Source organism: Artemia sp. Qi Xiang Cuo, chromosome 4 (assembly GCF_049724085.1).
Source record: "Artemia sp. Qi Xiang Cuo chromosome 4, ASM4972408v1, whole genome shotgun sequence".
Taxonomy (NCBI): Eukaryota; Metazoa; Arthropoda; class Branchiopoda; order Anostraca; family Artemiidae; genus Artemia; species Artemia sp. Qi Xiang Cuo.
In genome coordinates, this window is record NC_142797.1 from 60,623,336 (window position 1) to 60,644,638 (window position 21,303).

Consider the following 21,303-nt stretch of genomic DNA (forward strand, 5'->3'; position numbering starts at 1 on the left):
AAATAGTGATTTTTTTCATTTATTAAGTTGGAATAGCTGATGACGATACAAAACTTCGTCAATAGGTATTTGCCCTTTGTAATAGTCGAAAGTAATTGGAGCGTAACTAACCTCCCTCTCACACCGACCATTCCTCCAAACACATCCAATCAAAATTTTCAGATAGTCATTTTGTTCAACGTAGTAGAAAGTTCTGGAAATTAGGTCTTTGAGAATGACCTTTGGGTAAGGGTTTTAATTTATGCCCTGGGGGCATATCAGATGTTTATAGAAAGCGTTGTCGTTTCCAAAAGTACTCATTCGGTTGAAAATCGAAAGGCCTAGTGCCTTTTTTAATATTCGAAAGTGATTGGAAGGCTTGACATTTTTATAGTAAAGATCGATGTGGGTATAATGTATTATTTGTTTTTGTTGTTTTTGTTTAGACCAGGGCAGTTTTCATGGGAACTTCGAAAATGGCTCATTCAATTGAAAATAAAAAGGGCTGATGCCCTTTTTAGTAGTCAAAAGTGATTGGAGGGCAACTAGTCCCCAATCCACTCCCACCCTCCCATTTGCCCATTATGTTTAAAAACTAAATATTCCCTAAAGATAAAATCAAAATGCACAGCGATAATGCTAATTCCCAATAAGGCATCTCAGCAGTATCCCATGAACGACTGAGGGTATTATGTTCAAACTTTCGGGGCTTCTTCTGTTCTTAAAATTTAGCCAAATCAAAATAGCGTAAGTGTATCCAAGCTATCAAAGAAAGTAAACAGATATTTTTGCGAATGGTATCAAGTTTTCCATTTCAGGTCAACTAGAAGAGGAATGAAACTAAGTTAAACACTACTATTTATATCAGAATTTTTATGACGGTTTATGTTGTTAAGAATTGCTGAAAATTTTTCTCCAGCGTACAAATAGCAGGCTGAACTATAAATTTTTAAAAAAACGAAAAGATTTAAAGTATTATTTTGTTTTTCCCTGAAAAGACTGTGTTAATATAAAACGAACAGAAATTAATTAAGGAGACCTTTTCCATAGAATAAATTTTTCAGGGAAAAATAAAGAGCTTCATTAAACAAAAAAAGAGCAAAAATTAAATCAAGTAATCTACCAGGCGTGAAACTACCACAAATCAGCATCGATAAATAAATAAAACCCAAAACGAACAGAAATTACAATAACTAACCGAGTAGAACTCAAAACGAGCAGAATTTAACATATAGGTAGGGCACAAAGCGCGAAAGCCTTCTCAGGGCCAGAACAAGACTTGCACTTCATTGAAAAAATACAAATAAATGTGCAATGTCAATTTAATATGCATATACTGATATTTTTTAATCAAAATATTAATATTTTTTGTTTTATTAAAGTTATAAAAGTAAAAACATTTATATTTTTTTCAGTAAAGTGCAAATTATGTTCTGGCCTTGGGAAGGCATGGGGGTTTTCAGTACTACTCGTGTTAATTTTGGCTCGTTTTGAGTTTGACTCAGTTATTTATTGTAATTAATTAAACAGCTTTTACCACAAAATAAGTTTCTCCAAGAAAAGTAAAGAACTCCATTTAACCAAAAAACAGCAAAAACTGAATCAAATAATATACCAAGCGTAAAACTACCACAAATCAGCATCAATAAATAAATGAAACCCAAAACGAACTTAAATTACAATTTATGAGAAGGATGTAATTTCTTCTGAAGAAATTACAATTCTTGAGAAGGCATAGGGGCTCACAACCCCTATGCCTTCTCAAGGCCAGAACATAATTTGCACTTTACTGAATAAAATACAGATGAATATGCATTGTCAGTTTAATATACATGTTAATAAAAAAAAAATTGTTTTGGTATTATAACTGGTGAGAAAGAAAGCTACCTGATAAATAATTATTTTTGTTTGGTGTTCAGTGACTTAGTACTTATTAAAACAAACAAAAAAAAAGTATTTTCAACTGAAAGTAAGGAGCAATATTAAAACTTAAAACGAACAGAAATTATTGCGTATATGAGGGTGTTCGTTCCCTCGTCAATACCTCGCTCTTTAAGCTAAAGTTCGGATTTTTTCCAATTCTTTGACAACTACCCCTGAATCACAAAGGCCCTTTAATTAGAATAAATAGCTCTTTTGAAAGTACTAAGAAAAACTTTAGGGGAAAAACTTTAGATAATGAAAGATAGTGCTCATATCTATGTGCATTTTATGGTTTTTTTCTTGATAGCACATGAGGAAAATAAAGTATGTCACAAAAAATTAATTTTTTTTTTTTTTTTTTTTTGCCATTTCTATGTTGGAGAAAACTAAAAACATAAAAATACATAATTGAGGTAACAATCATTGGTAAACTTGCCATTAGGTTTGCATTTTCACATTGCAGTGGATATAAAATTGGATATAAACAATATATCCAATTGATGTGACATGGAAATATTAATTACTGTACAGATAAGGAGCAAAATTAAAACTTAAAACAAGCAGAAATTATTACGCAAATGAAGGGGTTCGCCCCCTCGTCAATACCTCGCTCTTTACGATAAAGTTCGAATTTGTTTCCCAATTCTTTAAAAATGACCCCTGAATCACAAAGGCCATGTTATTAGAATAAATAGCTCTTTTGAAAGTACTAAAACAAACTTTAGGGTAAAAACTTTAGATAATGAAAAATAGCGCTTATATCTATGTGCATTTTAGGAATTTTTCTTGGTATCACATGAGGAAAGTGAAGCATGGCACCAAAAATAAATTTTTTGCCATTTCTATGCTGGAGAAGGCTAGAAACATAAAACTTACATAATTAAGGTAACTATCATTGATAAATCTTGCCATTAGGTTTGCATTTTCCCATCGCGGTTGCAGCAGTAGAAGCAATCTAGATCAGAGTGAAACGCAACCCAGACTAACCGAAATTTGGAAGCACTTTTTGCCGTGGGCGTCGTTTGGGGGGAGCGGTCAAGGAGGTCAGATCCTCCCAAAATAATGTGAAAAATATTGTACAGCCCATGCCCCTTGACTATCCGGATATGAGCCCCTCTTGCCCCCCCCCCCAATAAAATGCTGGAGATTCGCCCCAGGTTCCCACAGTACTATCTAGTAAAAAATATATTCAATTGATGCAACATAAAAATACTAATTACCGTACAGATTCAATAGAACAATTCCTTTCATGATGAAAAGCGAATTTCTTAAAATTTCATCTGACCCCCCTCAAATAAAACGTGGTGTTAAATCGAATTTCAGAGGCAACGCTGCAGTGTTGCCTATAGTAAAGGCCATACGGCTCCAATGTTTTATTAATTTTTTTTTCCCAGAGGCACTTCATATGGAAGGGGTCGTCGTATTCAAAGGGGGCTCATTCGATTGGAAATTGAGAGTTCTAGTGCCCTTTTTAATAGTCGAAAATGTTTGGAGGGCAACTAGCTCCCCCCCCCACGCCAATCATTCCCCCAAACACATCAAATCAAAATTTTTAGATAGCCATTTCGTTCAGCGTAGTTGATTTCCAGATAGAAAATATGTTTTTGAGGAGGACACTCCCCCAAAACTCTCAGGGCAAGGGTTTTAAGTTATGCCCTGTGGGCATATAAGGTTCTTATAGAAGGCGTTGTCGTAGAAACTTCAAATAACACTCTTTCGATCGGAAACTCAAAGGGCTAGTGCCCTTTTTAATAGTCAAAAGTGATTAGAGGACAACTAGCCCCCCCCCCTACGCCCATCAGTCCCCCAAGCCATCCCAACAAAATTTTGAAATAGCCATTTTGTTCAGCGTAGTGGATTTCAAAATAAAAAATATGTTTTTGAGGAGTACACTCCCCCACAACCCTCAGGGCAAGGGTTTTAAGTTATGCCCTTGGGGCATATAAGGTTTTTATTGAACGCGTTGTCGTAGAAACTTAAAAACAAGCTCATTCGATTGAAAATTCATAGGAATAGTGCCATTTGTCATAGTTAAAAGTGATTGGAGGTCAACTAGCCCCCCCCCACGCCCATCCTTCACCACAATCCAACCCATCCCCATTTGGACGACAGACCGTTTTGTGAGCGTAGTTGATTTCCAGATAGAAAATTATTTTTTGAGGAGGACACTCCCCCACAGCCCTTAGGGCAAGGGTTTTAAGTTATGCCCTGCGGGCATATAAGGTTTTTATAGAAGGCGTTGTCGTAGAAACTTCAAAAAGGCTCATTCGATTGGAAATTAGAAGGGCTAGTGCCCTTTTTAATAGTCGAAAGTGACTGGAGGGCAACTAGCCCCCCCCCCCCACGCCCATCATTCCTTCAAACACATCCAATCAAAATTTTGAGATATCCATTTTGTTCAACGTAGTTGATTTTTAGATAGAAAATATGTTTTTGAGGAGGAAACTCCCCCATAACCCTCAAGGCAAGGGTTTTAAGCTATACCCTGGAGGCATATAAGGTTTTTATAGAAGGCGGTGTCGTAAAAAAATTAAAAAAAGGCTCATTTGATTGAAAATTCAAAGGGCTAGTGCCTTTTATAATAGTCGAAACTGATTTGAGGGTAACTAACCCCCCTGTCACAACCACCTTTTACCCAAATACATCCAATCAAAATTTTTGTGAAAGCCATTTTATTAAACGTAGTTTTAAGTTCTGGAAATTAGGTCTTTGAGGATGACAACTCCCTTGCAGCCTTCAGGGCAAGGGTTGTAATTTACGGATTCTCCAAATCCTTCATATTATTTCTAATGGAAGGGATGCTCGTATAAACATTAGAGAGGGCTCTTTTGATTGGAAATTGAAAGTTCTTGTTCACTTTTGAAGAGTCAAAAGAGATTGGAGGGCAACTAGCCCCCCCCCCATCCTCCACGTCCTGAATGCATCAGATAAAAATTTTGAGACAGAAATTTTATTAAAATAGTTCAAAGTTCTGATAACAAAAACTCCGGTGTCGACAAAGCCCACCAGGTCCCAGGGGTAGGCGTTGTAAGTTATGCCCTGGGTGCATATAAACAATCAAACAATCATTAAATAAACAATCAATTCAGACAAACATAAAATATATATTAATGTAAATTAATAAATAAACTTAGTTTTTTAAATTAATTTTTTTGTTACTAAGTTTTAGACAATAGAAAACTAAAGGTCATAAAGGCAATAAGGTTTCGATATTTTATTGTTTTTTAGTTGTGCACTAAGATTAGTGAAAACCGCGCCACCACCAGGAAGGTTGTGCACAGCCAGCCCCGTCCATCCACCCTTTAAGATTAAACCCAACTCCCTAATATCCTCCCATTTGTAGCGCAAATGTGAGGATAGCCTTATATAGTGCTTGTTAATTGTTATCTCTTTTGTAAAGTTATTTTAGTTTTTTTAATTAATTTTTTTTGTTACTAAGTTTTAGACAATAGAAAACAAAAGATTAAAAAGACCATAAGGCTTTAATGTTTTGTTGGGTCTTTTTCTAAGGACTCCTCATTTTGTTGTGTACAGGCAGCCCTGCCCGCCCACCCCTTAGCATTAAACCCAACGCCCTGACGCCCTGAACCTAAAAAGTTGAGTAGAAATTTCAGCTTCCCTTTTTATGAATATCCGAAATTATCTGAGGGGAATATGTTTGGGGGAGTATATTCCAGGGCTGGGAAATTTCTGCTGGGTGGAATTTGAGGCGGGGGATTTATCAGCAGGAAAAGAAAATGTTCTTTGAGGGGGGAAGAATTTCCCAGGGGTGGGTTTTCCAAATGTGAATTATTCAGGGAGGGGATGACTAAACCCATTCGATAATATTCTAAATTTTGCATCTGAAAGTAACAGGAATAAAGCATCAATGGAAATGTCAGAGATAGCACTTCAGGTTCCTTTAGACAATTTTGTTCGTGTCTTTTGAAAAAGGACATTTTCAAAAGACAGATTATTTTCATTTGTATTACTTTCTCTGTGGCTGCTCAATTATGCATGTGAGGGGGGAGACTTCCCCCACACCACTGTCTTCGCTAAGGTTTCAGTTTTTATCTCAAGGCTTAAAAATGAACGCAATGCGACAAAAGTATAACTCAAAATAACATATATAGAATAATATATGCACATAAAACGGAACAGTTAATCAAAATTGCATATTATCAGTTGAGACTCACCCAAATGATGGGCCAGGGTGCTCACCCTTCCACATTCTATGAAATCAATCCTGCAATAACTGAAAATATAAAGTATTTTTGAGTATTTTAAAGTCTTCCACAACTCAAACGGTCCAACATTCTACAGCCCAATGAGTCTGTCTAATCTCCTAAATCGGGAACGGAGGAGATAGGTGAAGTTTCGCCCCGTATTGGATGAGTCTCCAACCTCACCCTCCCCCTCTCCTACTGTCTACGCTAAAGTTTTCTTCTTTATGCCAACTACGCCACCCCCACCCCAAAGGCTTTAATAAGGTAAAGTTTTGTATGGGAAGAACCCATAGTAAATCTATTATAATTATCCAATTATAAGGTTAAAATACATACTTTGTGATGGATGCAAAATTGCTTTGGCACACAAAATCTGTTAAGGTCAATTCTAAACAGTCGTGATCCCTTTGTGTCAGCAAGTGAAATGGTCAAAACGCCCTTATTGGAGCTTTTTTTTCAATCCATTCATTGTTGTCAATCGCTGTCCACAAGTTATACAAGCTGTCTTTTGTTCATATATAAGGTTTTTATCAAAGAGGTATTCGTATAGACTTTGAAAAAAGCCTAATTCGATTTAAATTGAAAGTTCTAAATCCGTTTTTTAAAGTCAATAATAATCGGACAGTAAGCAACCTCCCCCCCCCCCCACGCCATAAAAACTTGAAACTTTTTTCAATCAAAAACAAACAAAAATTAATTAAAAAAAAACTTTCCGAAAAATAAGATTTTCGTAATAATAAAAAATCAATGCGAACAAACATACAATATATATTAATGTAAATGAATAAATAAATCTTAAAACAAGTGAAACTTAAATTGAATATGCAAATCAAGTTTGAGTGGAATAAAAAAACTACAAACAAGAGTTTGGGTATCGTCTTACTGCAGAAGCCTAAAACCTACTGCGTCATTGGCGCTTTACTGAAAAGGAATAATATTACAAATGTTTTCTCTTGTACTCAATATTGAAAATAAATATTAAAATTACAGTATAATTTTGAACTGATGAACTTTCAGCAATTAATATCATTATACATCAAATATTCAGTTTAATTTATTAGTTCTTTCCAAGATTGGTAAAGACAAATATAGTTTCACTACAAAAAAAATTTGGATACTGCCCCCTTCTTTAACTATAAAAACCTAAAGCCTTTTGCGTCATTTGCGCTTCACTGAAAACGAATTACTCGTATATTACAAATTTATTCTTTTCCAGTTCTTACAGCATTGCAAATGAAAATAAAAATCACAGTGAACAAAAATCTTGAACTGATGGATATTTCAACAATTAATATCATTATATATCTAATATTCAATTTGATTTTGTTTATACTTTCCAAGACTGTTTAAGACTCATATTGTTTTCCGTAAGGTGCCAATGACGCAGCAGGTTTTAGCCTTCTGCAGTGAGGCGATACCCAAACTCTTGTTTGTAGTTTTTTTTATTCGATTCAAACTTGATTAACATATTCAATTTAAGTTTCACTTGTTTTAAGATTTATTTATTCATTTACATTAATATATATTGTATGTTTGTTCGCATTGATTTTTTATTTAATTTCTGTTCGTTTTAAGTTTCATTTATACTTTAATAGCAAACTATTTTTTTTTTCGTTTTAAGCTTGATTTTCATATTCAATCTAAGCATTACTCGCTTTAAGATCTATTTATTCATTTACATTATTACTTGTTGTTTTTTTTTTTGCTATGATTTTTTATTCAATTTCTGTTGGTTTTGGGTTTCATTTTTTCTTTAATAGTAACTTCTGGTCGTTTTGAGTTTGAATTTTAACAGGTATTTGTACTTGCTGAACTTAAGTTTAAAATGGCCTTTACTTTTCTTTGAAAAACTTCTTTTTCGGAAAGTTTTTTTTTTTTAATTAATATTGTAAAACAACTGCCTTGATCTAAGAGACAGCCATGTCATTTGTATTTACACCTTTCTGCCAAAATTGAAAATAATAGGAGTTTACATCTATGAACATTGCTGAATTGGCACTATTACTTTTGGTAATCTTTATATATGTTTCCTTTCCTAACTGAACACCATATCAACATAATTCTTACTTCATTACAGTTGTAACCCTATAACAAATACTGATGTCACCCCAATTGCTGTCATCTTTTCTATTATAGGTATAATAAATACAAGCGGCGCCCCTAGAGCTGCAATCTATTCCACTATAGGTGTAAAAATTACTGACGTCACTCCTATCAGTATTCACAATAACTACCATGGTCACCCCCTATCTGTAGACACAATAGCTATTGTGGTTGTTCCTATCTGTATCCATAATACGCCCTGACGGTCGCTCCTATCTGTAGTCATTACAGGTACTATAGTCACTCCTATCTATACCCACAACTAGCAGGGATCTAGAGCCTCAATTTGGGAGGGGTGGCAGTGCCAAAAGGGAAAAGTGGACCATCAATCCCCCCCTCCTACAATTTTGTTTCAAATAATTCAATTAAGACCGGGTTTACTATCGATGTAATTTAACGCTACTGGAGATTGACTGGTTCCCTTTACCGCTTGCGCAAGGCATTGGGAAACTTTGTCGAGGTTGAGAATGCCACTAAACGTCAGTATCCGTCGGCCAATCAGAGGCAACCCCAGTCAAAGGAAAGGTGATGCACACGTTGCCTGTTGCATTTGGTGAGTTATAGTATTTTCGATTGCTCTTTGATACCATCATGGTGAGGTAATTTTTGCAATATAAGATGAATGAATAATGCTACCACCATGTATTAAAGGTTACCACCAAATATTAAAGTGGAAATAAAATTTACGGTTGCTCCATCTAATTTCATTTTATGAAAGGAACTTCCTATCAATCCCGATGTAACACTCTCTCTGACCTCGGCAATACTTCATGTCCGAAAGCAACAGGTTATGAGTTTTGTTGCTTGTGAACTACTAGAAACTGAGAGCTACTAGAAATAATATTAAACTACTCGTTCCTCATACAATCACGAATCAGCGTCGTATTGCCAAGGGCTAATGCACCTTCACCGAGTCTTCATCTATCAATGGTGAAATTCCAACAAAATTGGTATTGACATTTTTAAAAAGTGCTAGTGCAATAGAATCGTGGAGATGTTGTCCACAAAAATTTGAAATGTATGGACTTTCATCTCTTTTGTTTAAAGTAAATGATTTTCCACTCTACAATTTATCCTTTGATAAATCCTATATGACACTGTTTGAGATGACAACGCAATGCCTAGATCAAGATTCACAACTATTTGAAAATGGTATAACTGATACAATGTTTTCAAAAACTCATGGTACCATTATATTGGACTTGTTTGGCGTTCAATATATGAGTATTGTACGAACGGGGAGTGTAGGTTTAGAGTGCACATTTACCGAAAAATTAGATGAGAGAATTGCATTAATCTCATTAAATCAATTTTGAAGTTTATTGAGAAATAACTCCCGTAGGCAGTATTTTACTAAACCTCGCACCATGAACACAAATCGAATAATAAGCGTATTTAATATGGATCCATGCATGTCCAAATACAAATCTTATTGTATACCATCGGACTTCCTTGAAAAAATCAAAGTGTTAACAATACCATTATCATTGTTAATAGCATTCCATCGAGCGTAAAGACAGATCATTGGCTATGCATCTTTCAAACAGCAAAGAATATAGAATGTTTTAATCCTTTAGGTCTATCATTTAAATTCTACACTCCGCACATCAACAAATTTATTGAAAGCAATGGGAAAACTATTATTCGAGACCATAAGAGAGTGTAGGATTTAACGACTAAAAGCTGCTCTTTTCATGCGCTACTATTTGTCATTTTCAGGTGTCGTGGCAATACTTACAACGATTTTCTCAACATTTACGTAGACAATCCTTGCCTGAATGACTTCATTGTGTAAAATATACTTTCATACCTTTAAGATATTGATTTTAGTGCCTCACGAATAAAATTTTCTAAAAATGTATGTAAATTTGTTTATTAATAAAAAATGTATATATATATATATATATATATATATATATATATATATATATATATATATATATATATATATATATATATATATATATATATATATATATATATATATATATATATATATATATATATATATATATATATATATATATATATATATATATATATATATTTACATAAAAATAACTTTTTTTTCCTCTTTAGATTTCTTCTTTTTCTACGTATAGTCAACTGTCGATTACAACTAATGGTGGTAGATTATTTGAATTCACTGCATATTGATCATGAGGAATTGCAAAGTCAGGGTCAAATTTTCTACAGTACAATGTAACTTAACTCTCATTGTATCTCTTTATGTATTCAATGATAGTTTTTTCATTCATATGTTTGCCTATTTGAAGCAATATCACATACAATGCTTTCATATGGTGAATCACATTCTGTAACAGCCAAATAAAAATCAGTAGGTTTATAATCATAGTAGCCATTGTTTTCACGACGCTTGCCCAGAAACCAAATTGTCTTTCTACTCCGACAGTTGAATCGTAGACCTGATTCTTCCTCCCAAAAAAATTTTAAACCACGATGATTCCAGTCAATTAAAAATAAACTAAAATCTCGTTTAGGGTTCTTACCAATCGTGACAGGATAGGTATTCTCCCACTGATCACATTTATCATAGTGACAATTGAAGCATAGGTGTCCTCTAGGGTGAGAGTCACAAATCTCTTTAAGACAGGAGTCACAATCTTTAATTTTGTACTGCATATCCTCTATGCAATTTACATGAATTGTATAATCTACACTTTTCATCATACTCGTCAATAATTGTACAATTTTCACATAATTACCAACTGTCCAGTGTATACATGCATAGTGACATGTATAGAACATTTTTTCCAGTGTTAAATCTCTCACAGCTAAAATGAAACTGATCTACGATCCATCGATAACTAGAATGTTTGAGAGAGAGAGAGAGAGAGATAGAAGAGTAATCGCGTGGCATCAAAAAACCTGTTTGGACAGGATCTTCTAAGTTCTCGATTTATTTATTGTTCTCATTTGCATAGAGTCTTAAATTTCTATGGCAGTGTGTTCAAAAGCAAATCCACAATATCGTTTTGTTTTATCTCAATTAATATATCAGTAAATAGAGTAAATGCGTTTGACCCACATTGTAAAAGTTGCTTATAATAGTCCAATGATGGAAAATCATTTCTCGTTATGTTGCTAAGTATTCTTTGAGAAAATATTTTCCTTTGAAGAGACAACTCTAGTTTATCATCATCTAGAATCAAACATTTTTCCATAACTACAAAATTCAGCATACTTTTCTCTTTTTCAAATCCATCCATTATTCAATCCTAACACTCTCACAGGTGATTTCAGACTAACCAGTTATCTTTCTACTTCAAGAATATTCGGTAATCTACTAACAGTCTAAAAGAAAAAAAGATCATTTTCGATTTAGAAACTTCCAATTTTAATTTACTCAATGATATCACATGTCTTTCATATATATCATCCCATTCAAGGCTTATTTGAGATCCTTTTAAAATTTCTACTGCTATATTTGATGCTCTCGACTTTGCATCATAGCTATTGTTACCATCTCCACTATCAACTTCTAATAGTTTAAACATACCAATCATTATTGATAATATATATCTTGTCAAATAAACGAGTACAATCAAACTATTCTCTCTCTCTCTAAATTCTATTCTCTTACAAATATGAATGACATTAAAAATCTATCATTATTTTGGTTCTGGTTGCTATGAGCGGCTGTTAGGGCCTCATGGGTATGGTATATGCAGGTCATGACTCTAATACGCAGGTTATGTCTCGAGGCTATTTTTACTGTCCCATGTTTGATGTGCCATCAGTAACATGAGTAGATTTAAGTAGAAGGGGGGGGTGTTACTCGTGACAGGACCACGTGGTCCTGTCAGCATTTTTAATGCTGACGGGGCTCCTAATATGGGCATAGAGTCCCTAGGGGAAATGGATTTCTGAGAAATTGATTGCGTAATCGATTGGGAATTTGGAACACCTGTGCTGTCAGTCATTAATCAAATTGTTTGCAGGCAAAGTTTAATAATGTCTGACAGGTACTGTCAACATTTCTCCAGAAATAGATCCAAGTCATTAATGTCTTTGCCTCGGAAACAACTCTTTTGGTCGAACTCCAAAGGATATTAATAACCAAACGCCAGGGAAACAATTCTCCAAGAAACATCTTAGCGATGAATTGTTTTAGCGCGGGAATCAGGTTTCTAATTAATTTGAAATGCATTAGCGCAGAGATGCCAAAAACAAAAGGAACACGCTGAATTACGTTTAGGGATTATTTGGGCGAAACTGTTTTAGACAGGTTATGGAATTATTTCGGCGAAACAGTTAGAGACATTTAAAAAGAAGATTTTAGGAAAGGTTTTAGAAGAGAATTTGAGGGTGAAACTCTGTGGTCGTTATAATACACAAGTTCGATTTTAACAGTGTCGTAAGGTCCTCTACCACAACCCCAAAGGGTTCCGATCCCCCCACCCCAACCCCAAAGGGTTCCAATCCCTCTACCCCAACCCCGAAGGAAGCCATCGGTCCTCAAAGGTCCACTGGGCTCCCAAAGGGCCCCCCCGGCCCTCAAGGTTCCCCCAGACCCCCTCCCGGGGTCCCAAAGGGCCCCTCCCCCTTTGGCCCCCCAAAGGGGCTCCTCTCCCTCCATCTCCTCCCTCCTCCTCCCCTCCCCCTCCCCTCCTCCCCTCCCCTCCTCCTCCTCCCGTCCCCTCCTCCTCCTCCTCTTCCTCCCACCTCCTCCTCCCCTCCCCTCCTCCCCTCCCCTTCCCTCCCCCATTTTTTATACTTTTTTGTGCATTGAGACACAGAACGACCCCCTCCCCCTGCCCCTCCCCCTCCAAAGGTCTGATTTTTCAAAGTTCATTTTGAATTTCCTTCGTTGAAATGCAAGAGTTGGAATGTTTCAGTAGTGTTTCGTTGTGTTTTACCTTATCCCATTTAAATATTCTTCATTTTTCAAAGTTCACTTTGAATTTCTTTCGTTGAAATGCTTGAGTTGGAATATTTCAGTAGTGTTTGGTCGTGATTCAACTTGTCACAGTTACATTTCTTGATTTTTAAAAGTTCATTATGAATTTCTTTCATTGAAATGCAAGAGTTGGAATATTTCAGTAGTGTTTGGTTTACCTTGTCACAGTTACATTTTCTTGATTTTTCAAAGTTCATTTTTAATTTCTTTGGTTGAAATGCAAGAGTTGGAATATTTAAGTAGTGTTGGGTTGTGGTTTACCTTGTCACTGTTACATTCTCTTGATTTTTCAAAGTTCATTTTGAATTTCCTTTGTTGAAAGGCAAGAGTTGGAATATTTCAGTAGTGTGTTGTTGTTGTTTACCTTGTCACAGTTACATTTTCTTGATTTTTCAAAGTTAATTTTGAATTTCCTTCGTTGAAATGCAAGAGTTGGAATATTTCAGTAGTGTTTGGTTGTGGCTTACCATGTCACAGTTACATTTTCCTGATTTTACAAAGTTCATTTTGAATTTCCTTCATTGAAATGCAAGAGTTGGAATATTTCAGTAGTGTTTGGTTGTGGTTTACCTTGTCACAGTTACATTTTCTTGATTTTTCAAAGTTCATTTCGAATTTCTTTCGTTGAAATGCAAGAGTTGGAATATTTCAGTAGTGTTTGGTTGTGGTTTACCTTGTCACAGTTACATTTTCATGATTTTTCAAAGTTTATTTTTAATTTCTTTCGTTGAAATGCAAGAGTTGGAATATTTCAGTAGTGTGTTGTTGTAGTTTACCCTGTTACAGTTACATCTTCTTGATTTTTCAAAGTTCATTTTGAATTTCATTCGTTGAAATGCAAGAGTTGGAATATTTCAGTAGTGTTTGGTTGTGGTTTACCTTGACACTGTTACATTTTATTGATTTTTTAAAGTTAATTTTGAATTTATTTCGTTGAAATGCAAGAGTTGGAATATTTTAGTAGTGTTTGGTCTACCTTGTCACAGTTGAATTTTCATGATTTTTCAAAGTTCATTTTGAATTTCTTTCATTGAAATGCAAGAGTTGAAATATTTCAGTTGTGTTTGGTTGTGGTTTACCTTGTCACTGTTACATTTTCTTGATTTTTCAAAGTTCATTTTGAATTTCCTTTGTTGAAAGGCAAGAGTTGAAATATTTCAGTAGTGTGTTGTTGTAGTTTACCTTGTCACAGTTACATTCTCTTGATTTTTCAATGTTCATTTTGAATTTCTTTCGTTGAAATGCAAGAGTTGGAATATTTCAGTAGTGTTTGGTTGTGGTTTACCTTGTCACAGTTACATTTTCTTGATTTTTCAAAGTTCATTTTGAATTTCTTTCGTTGAAATGAAAGAGTTGGAATATTTCAGTAGTGTTTGGTTGTGGTTTACCTTGTCACAGTTACATTTTCTTGATTTTTCAAAGTTCATCTTGAATTTTTTGTTGAAATGCAAGAGTTGGAATATTTCATTTGTGTTTCGTTGTGGTTTACCTTGTCACAGTTACATTTTCTTGATTTTTCAAAGTTCATTTTGAATTTCATTCGTTGAAATGCAAGAGTTTTAATATTTCAGTAGTGTTTTGTTGTTGTTTACCTTGTAACTGTTAGATTTTATTGTTTTTTCAAAGTTCATTTTGAATTTCTTTTGTTGAAAGGCAAGAGTTGGAATATTTCAGTAGTGTGTTGTTGTAGTTTACCTTGTCACAGTTACATTCTCTTGATTTTTCAAAGTTCATTTTGAATTTCTTTCGTTGAAATGCAAGAGTTGGAATATTTCAGTAATGTCTGGTTATGGTTTACCATGTCACAGTTACATTTTCTTGATTTTTCAAAGTTCATTTTGAATTTCTTTCATTGAAATGCAAGAATTGGAATATTAAGTAGTGTTTGGTTGTGGTTTACCTTGTCACTGTTACATTTTCTTGATTTTTCAAAGTTCATTTTGAATTTCCTTTGTTGAAAGGCAAGAGTTGGAATATTTCAGTAGTGTGTTGTTGTAGTTTACCTTGTCACAGTTGTATTCTCTTGATTTTTCAAAGTTCATTTTGAATTTATTTCATAGAAATGCAAGAGTTGGAATATTTCAGGTGTATATGTTTATGGTTTACCTTGTCACAGTTACTTTATCTTGATTTTTCAAAATTCATTTAGAATTTATTTCGTTGAAATTCAAGAGTTGGAATATTTCAGAAGTGGTTGGTTGTGTTTTACCGTGTCACAGTTACATTTTCTCGATTATCCAATGTTCATTTTGAACTTTTGTCATTGAAATGCAAGAGTTGGAATATTTCAGTAGTGTTTGGTTGTGGTTTACCTTGTCACAGTTACATTTTCTTGATTTTTACAAAGTTCATTTTGAATTTCTTTCGTTGAAATGCAAGAGTTGGAATATTTCAGTAGTGTTTGGTTGTGGTTTACCGTGTCACAGTTACATTTTCTTGATTTTTCAAAGTTCATTTCGAATTTCTTTCGTTGAAATGCAAGAGTTGGATTATTTCAGTAGTATTTGGTTGTGGTTTACCTTGTCAAAGTTACATTTTCTTGATTTTTCAAAGTTCATTTTGAATTTCTTTCATTGAAATGCAAGAGTTGGAATATTTCAATAGTGTTTGGTTATGGTTTACCTTGTCACAGTCACATTTTCTTGATTCTTCAAAGTTCATTTTGAATTTCCTTCGTTGAACTGCAAGAGTTGGAATATTTCAGTAGTGTTTGGATATGGTTTACCTTGTCACAGTTACATTTTCTTGATTTTTCAAAGTTCATGTTGAATTTCTTTCGTTGAAATGCAAGAGTTGGAATATTTCAGTAGTGTTTGGTTGTGGTTTACCGTGTCACAGTTACATTCCCTTAATTTTTCAAAGTTCATTTCGAATTTCTTTCGTTGAAATGCAAGAGTTGGAATATTTCAGTAGTGTTTGGTTGTGGTTTATCCTGTCACAGTTACATCTTCTTGATTTTTCAAAGTTCATTTTGAATTTCTTTCGTTGCAATGCAAGAGTTGGAATATTTCAGTATTGTTTGGTTGTGGTTTACCGTGTCACAGTTACATTTCCTTGATTTTTCAAAGTTCATTTTGAATTTCTTTCGTTGAAATGCAAGATTTGGAATATTTCAGTTGTGTTTCATTGTGGTTTACCTTGTCACAGTTACATTTTCTTGATTTTTCAAAGTTCATTTTGAATTTCTTTCGTTGAAATGCAAGAGTTGGAATATTTTAGTAGTGTTTGGTTTACCTTGTCACAGTTACATTTTCTTGATTTTTCAAAGTTAATTTTGAATTTATTTCGTTGAAAAGCAAGAGTTGGAATATTTCAGTAGTGTTTGGTTGTGGTTTACCTTGTCTCACTTACATCTTCTTGATTTTTCAAAAGTTCATTTTGAATTTCTTTCGTTGAAATGCAAGAGTTGGAATATTTCAGTAGTGTTTGGTTGTGGTTTACCTTGTCACAGTTACATTTTCTTGATTTTTCAAAGTTCATTTTGAATTTCCTTCGTTGAAATGCAAGAGTTGGAATATTTCAGTAGTGTTTGGTTGTGGTTCACCTTGTCACAGTTACATTTTCCTGATTTTTCAAAGTTCATTTTGAGTTTCTTTCGTTGAAATGCAAGAGTTGGAATATTTCAATAGTGTTTGGTTGTGGTTTACCATGTCACAGTTACATTTACTTGATTTTTTAAAGTTCGTTTGGGATTTCTTTCCTTGAAATGCAAGAATTTGAATATTTCAATAGTGATTTGTTGTGGCTTACCTTGTCACAGTTACATTTTTCTGATTTTAAATAGTTAATTGTAAATTTCCTCCGTTGAAATGCAAGAGTTGGAATATTTCAGTAGTGGTTGGTTGTGGTTTACCTTGTCACAGTTACATTTTCTTGATTTTTCAAAGTTCATTTAGAATTTCTTTCGTTGAAATGCATGAGTTGGAATATTTCAGTTGTGTTTGGATTTGGTTTACCTTGTCACAACTACATTTTCTTGATTTTTCAAAGTTCATTTAGAATTTCTTTCATTGAAATGCAAGAGTTGGAATATTTCAGTAGTGTTTGGTTGTGGTTTACCTTGTCACAGTTACATTTCCTGATTTTTAAAAGTTCATTTTGAATTTCTTACATTGAAATGCAAGAGTTGGAATAATTCAGTAGTGTTTCGATATGGTTTACCGTGTCACAGTTACATTTTCATGATTTTTCAAAGTTCATTTTGAATTTCTTTCATTGAAATGCATGAGTTGGAATATTTCAGTAGTGTTTGGTTGTGGTTTACCTTGTCACAGTTACATTTTCTTGATTTTTCAAAGCTTATTTCGAATTTCTTTCGTTGAAATGCAATAGTTGGAATATTTCAGTAGTGTTAGTTTGTGGTTTACAGTGTCAAAGTTACATTTTCTGGAGTTTTCAAAGTTCATTTCGAATTTCTTTCGTTGAAAAGCAAGAGTTGGAATATTTCAGTAGTGTTTGGTTGTGGTTTACCTTGTCACAGTTACATTTTCTTGATTTTTCAAAGTTCATTTTGAATTTCTTTCATTGAAATGCAAGAGCTGGAATATTTCAGTAGTGTTTGGTTTACCTTGTCACAGTTACATTTTCTTGATTTTTCAAAGTTCATTTTGAATTTCTTTCGTTGAAATGCAAGAGTTGGAATATTTCAGTAGTGTTTGGTTGTGGTTTACCTTGTCACAGTTACATTTTCTTGATTTTTCAAAGTTCATCTTGAATTTTTTCTTTGAAATGCAAGAGTTGGAATATTTCAGTAGTGTTTGGTTGTGGTTTACCTTGTCACAGTTACATTTTCTTGATTTTTCAAAGTTCATTTTGAAGTTCTTTCGTTGAATTGCAAGAGTTGGAATATTTCAGTAGTGTTTGGTTGTGGTTTACCATGTCACAGCTACAAATTTCTTGATATTTCAAAGTTCATTTCGAATTTCTCTCGTTGAAATGCAAGAGTTGGAATATTTCAGTAGTATTTGGTTGTGGTTTACCTTGTCACAGTTACATTTTCCTAATTTTTCAAAGTTCATTTGAATTTATTTCGTTGAAATGCAAGAGTTGGAATATTTCAGTAGTGTTTGGTTGTGGTTTACCGTGTCAAAGTTACATTTTCTTGATTTTTCAAAGTTCATTTAAAATTTCTTTCGTTGAAATGCAAGAGTTGGAATATTTCAGTAGTATTTGGTTGTGGTTTACATTGTCACAGTTACATTTTCTTGATTTTTCAAAGTTCATTTTGAATTTCTTTCATTGAAATGCAAGAGTTGGAATATTTCAATAGTGTTTTGTTATGGTTTACCTTGTCACAGTCACATTTTCTTGATTTTTCAATGTTCATTTTGAATTTCTTTCATTGAAATGCAAGAGTTGGAATATTTCAGTAGTGTTTCGATATGGTTTACCTTGTCACAGTTACATTTTCTTGATTTTTCAAAGTTCATTTTGAATTTCTTTCGTTGAAATGCAAGAGTTGGAATATTTCAGTAGTGTTTGGTTGTGGTTTATCGTGTCACAGTTACATTCCCTTAATTTTTCAAAGTTCATTTTGAATTTCTTTCGTTGAAATGCAAGAGTTGGAATATTTCAGTAGTGTTTGGTTGTGGTTTACCTTGTCACAGTTACATATTCTTGAATTTTCAAAGTTAAATTTGAATTTCTTTCGTTGCAATACAAGAGTTTGAATATTTCAGTATTGTTTGGTTTTGGTTTACCTTGTCACAGTTACATTTTCTTGATTTTTCAATGTTCATTTTGAATTTCTTTCGTTGAAATGCAAGAGTTGGAATATTTCAGTTGTGTTTCATTGTGGTTTACCTTGACACTATTACATTTTCTTGATTTTTCAAAGTTCATTTCGTATGTTCTTCGTTGATATGCAAGAGTTGGAATGTTTCAGCAGCGTTCGGTTTAACCTGCCACACTTAAAGTCTCTGAATTTTTAAAATTTATTTCTGATTTTTCTTGATTGTAAAGCAAGAGTTGGAATATTTCAGTAGTGTTTGGTTGTGGTTTACCTTGTCTCACTTACATCTTCTTGATTTTTCAAAAGTTCATTTTTAATTTCTTTCGTTGAAATGCAAGAGTTGGAATATTTCAGTAGTGTTTGGTTGTGGTTTACCTTGTCATAGTTACATTTTCTTGATTTTTCAAAGTTCATTTTGAATTTCCTTCGTTGAAATGCAAGAGTTGGAATATTTCAGTAGTGTTTGGTTGTGGTTCACCTTGTCACAGTTACATTTTCATGATTTTTCAAAGTTCATTTTGAATTTCTTTCGTTGAAATGCAAGAGTTGGAATATTTCAGTAGTGTTTGGTTGTGGTTTACCATGTCACAGTTACATTTTCCTGATTTTTCAAAGTTTATTTTGAATTTCTTTCGTTTAAATGCAAGAGTTGGATTATTTCAGTAGGGTTTGGTTGTGGTTTACCTTGTCACAGTTACATTTTCTTGATTTTTCAAAGTTCATTTTGAATTTCTTTCGTTGAAATGCATGAGTTGGAATATTTCAGTAGTGTTTGGTTGTGGTTTACCTTGTCACAGTTACATTTTCCTGATTTTTCAAAGTTCATTTCGAATTTCTTACATTGAAATGCAAGAGTTGGAATATTTCAGTAGTGTTTCGATATGGTTTACCTTGTCACAGTTACATTTTCTTGATTTTTCAAAGTTCCTTTTGAATTTCTTTCATTGAAATGCAAGAGTTGGAATATTTCAGTAGTGTTTGGTTGTGGTTTACCTTGTCACAGTTACATTTTCCTGATTTTTCAAAGTTCATTTCGAATTTCTTTCGTTGAAATGCAAGAGTTGGAATATTTCAGTAGTGTTTGGTTGTGGTTTACCGTGTCACAGTTACATTTTCTTGATTTTTCAAAGTTCATTTTGAATTTCCTTCGTTGAAAAGCAAGAGTTGGAATATTTGAGTAGTGTTTGGTTTTGGTTTACCGTGTCACAGTTACATTTTCTTGATTTTTCAAAGTTCATTTTGAATTTCTTTCATTGAAATGCAAGAGCTGGAATATTTTAGTAGTGTTTGGTTTACCTTGTCACAGTTACATTTTCTTGATTTTTCAAAGTTCATTTTGAATTTCTTTCGTTGAAATGCAAGAGTTGGAATATTTCAGTAGTGTTTGGTTGTGGTTTACATTGTCACAGTTACATTTTCTTGATTTTTCAAAGTTCATCTTGAATTTTTTCGTTGAAATGCAAGAGTTGGAATATTTCAGTAGTGTTTGGTTGTGGTTTACCTTGTCACAGTTACATTTTCTTGATTTTTCAAAGTTCATATTGAATTTCTTTCGTTGAAATGCAAGAGTTGGAATATTTCAGTAGTGTTTGGTTGTGGTTTACCGTGTCACAGTTACATTTTCATGATTTTTAAAAGTTCATTTCGAATTTCTTTCGTTGAAATGCAAGAGTTGGAATATTTCAGTAGTGTTTGGTTGTGGTTTACCGTGTCACAGTTACATTTTCTTGATTTTTCAAAGTTTTTTTTGAATTTCTTTCATTGAAATGCAAGAGTTGGAATATTTCAATAGTGTTTTGTTATGGTTTACCTTGTCACAGTTACATTTTCTTGATTTTTCAATGTTCATTTTGAATTTTTTTCATTGAAATGCAAGAGTTGGAATATTTCAGTAGTGTTTCGATATGGTTTACCTTGTCACAGTTACATTTTCTTGATTTTTCAAAGTTCATTTTGAATTTCTTTCGTTGAAATGCAAGAGTTGGAATATTTCAGTAGTGTTTGGTTGTGGTTTACCGTGTCACAGTTACATTCCCTTAATTTTTCAAAGTTCATTTAGAATTTCTTTCGTTGAAATGCAAGAGTTGGAATATTTCAGTAGTGTTTGGTTGTGGTTTACCCTGTCACAGTTACATCTTCTTGATTTTTCAAAGTTCATTTTGAATTTCTTTCGTTGAAATGCAAGAGTTGGACTATTTCCGTAGTGTTTGGTCGTGGTTTACCGTGTAACACTTGCATTTTCTTGATTTTTCAAAGTTCATTTCGAATTTCTTTCATTGAAATGCAAGAGTTGGACTATTTCAGTAGTGTTTCAATTGGGTTTACCGTGTCGCAGTTACATTTTCGTGATTTTTCAATGTTCATTTTGAATTTCTTTCATTGAAATGCAAGAGTTGGAATATTTCAGTAGTGTTTGGTTGTGGTTTACCTTGTCACAGTTA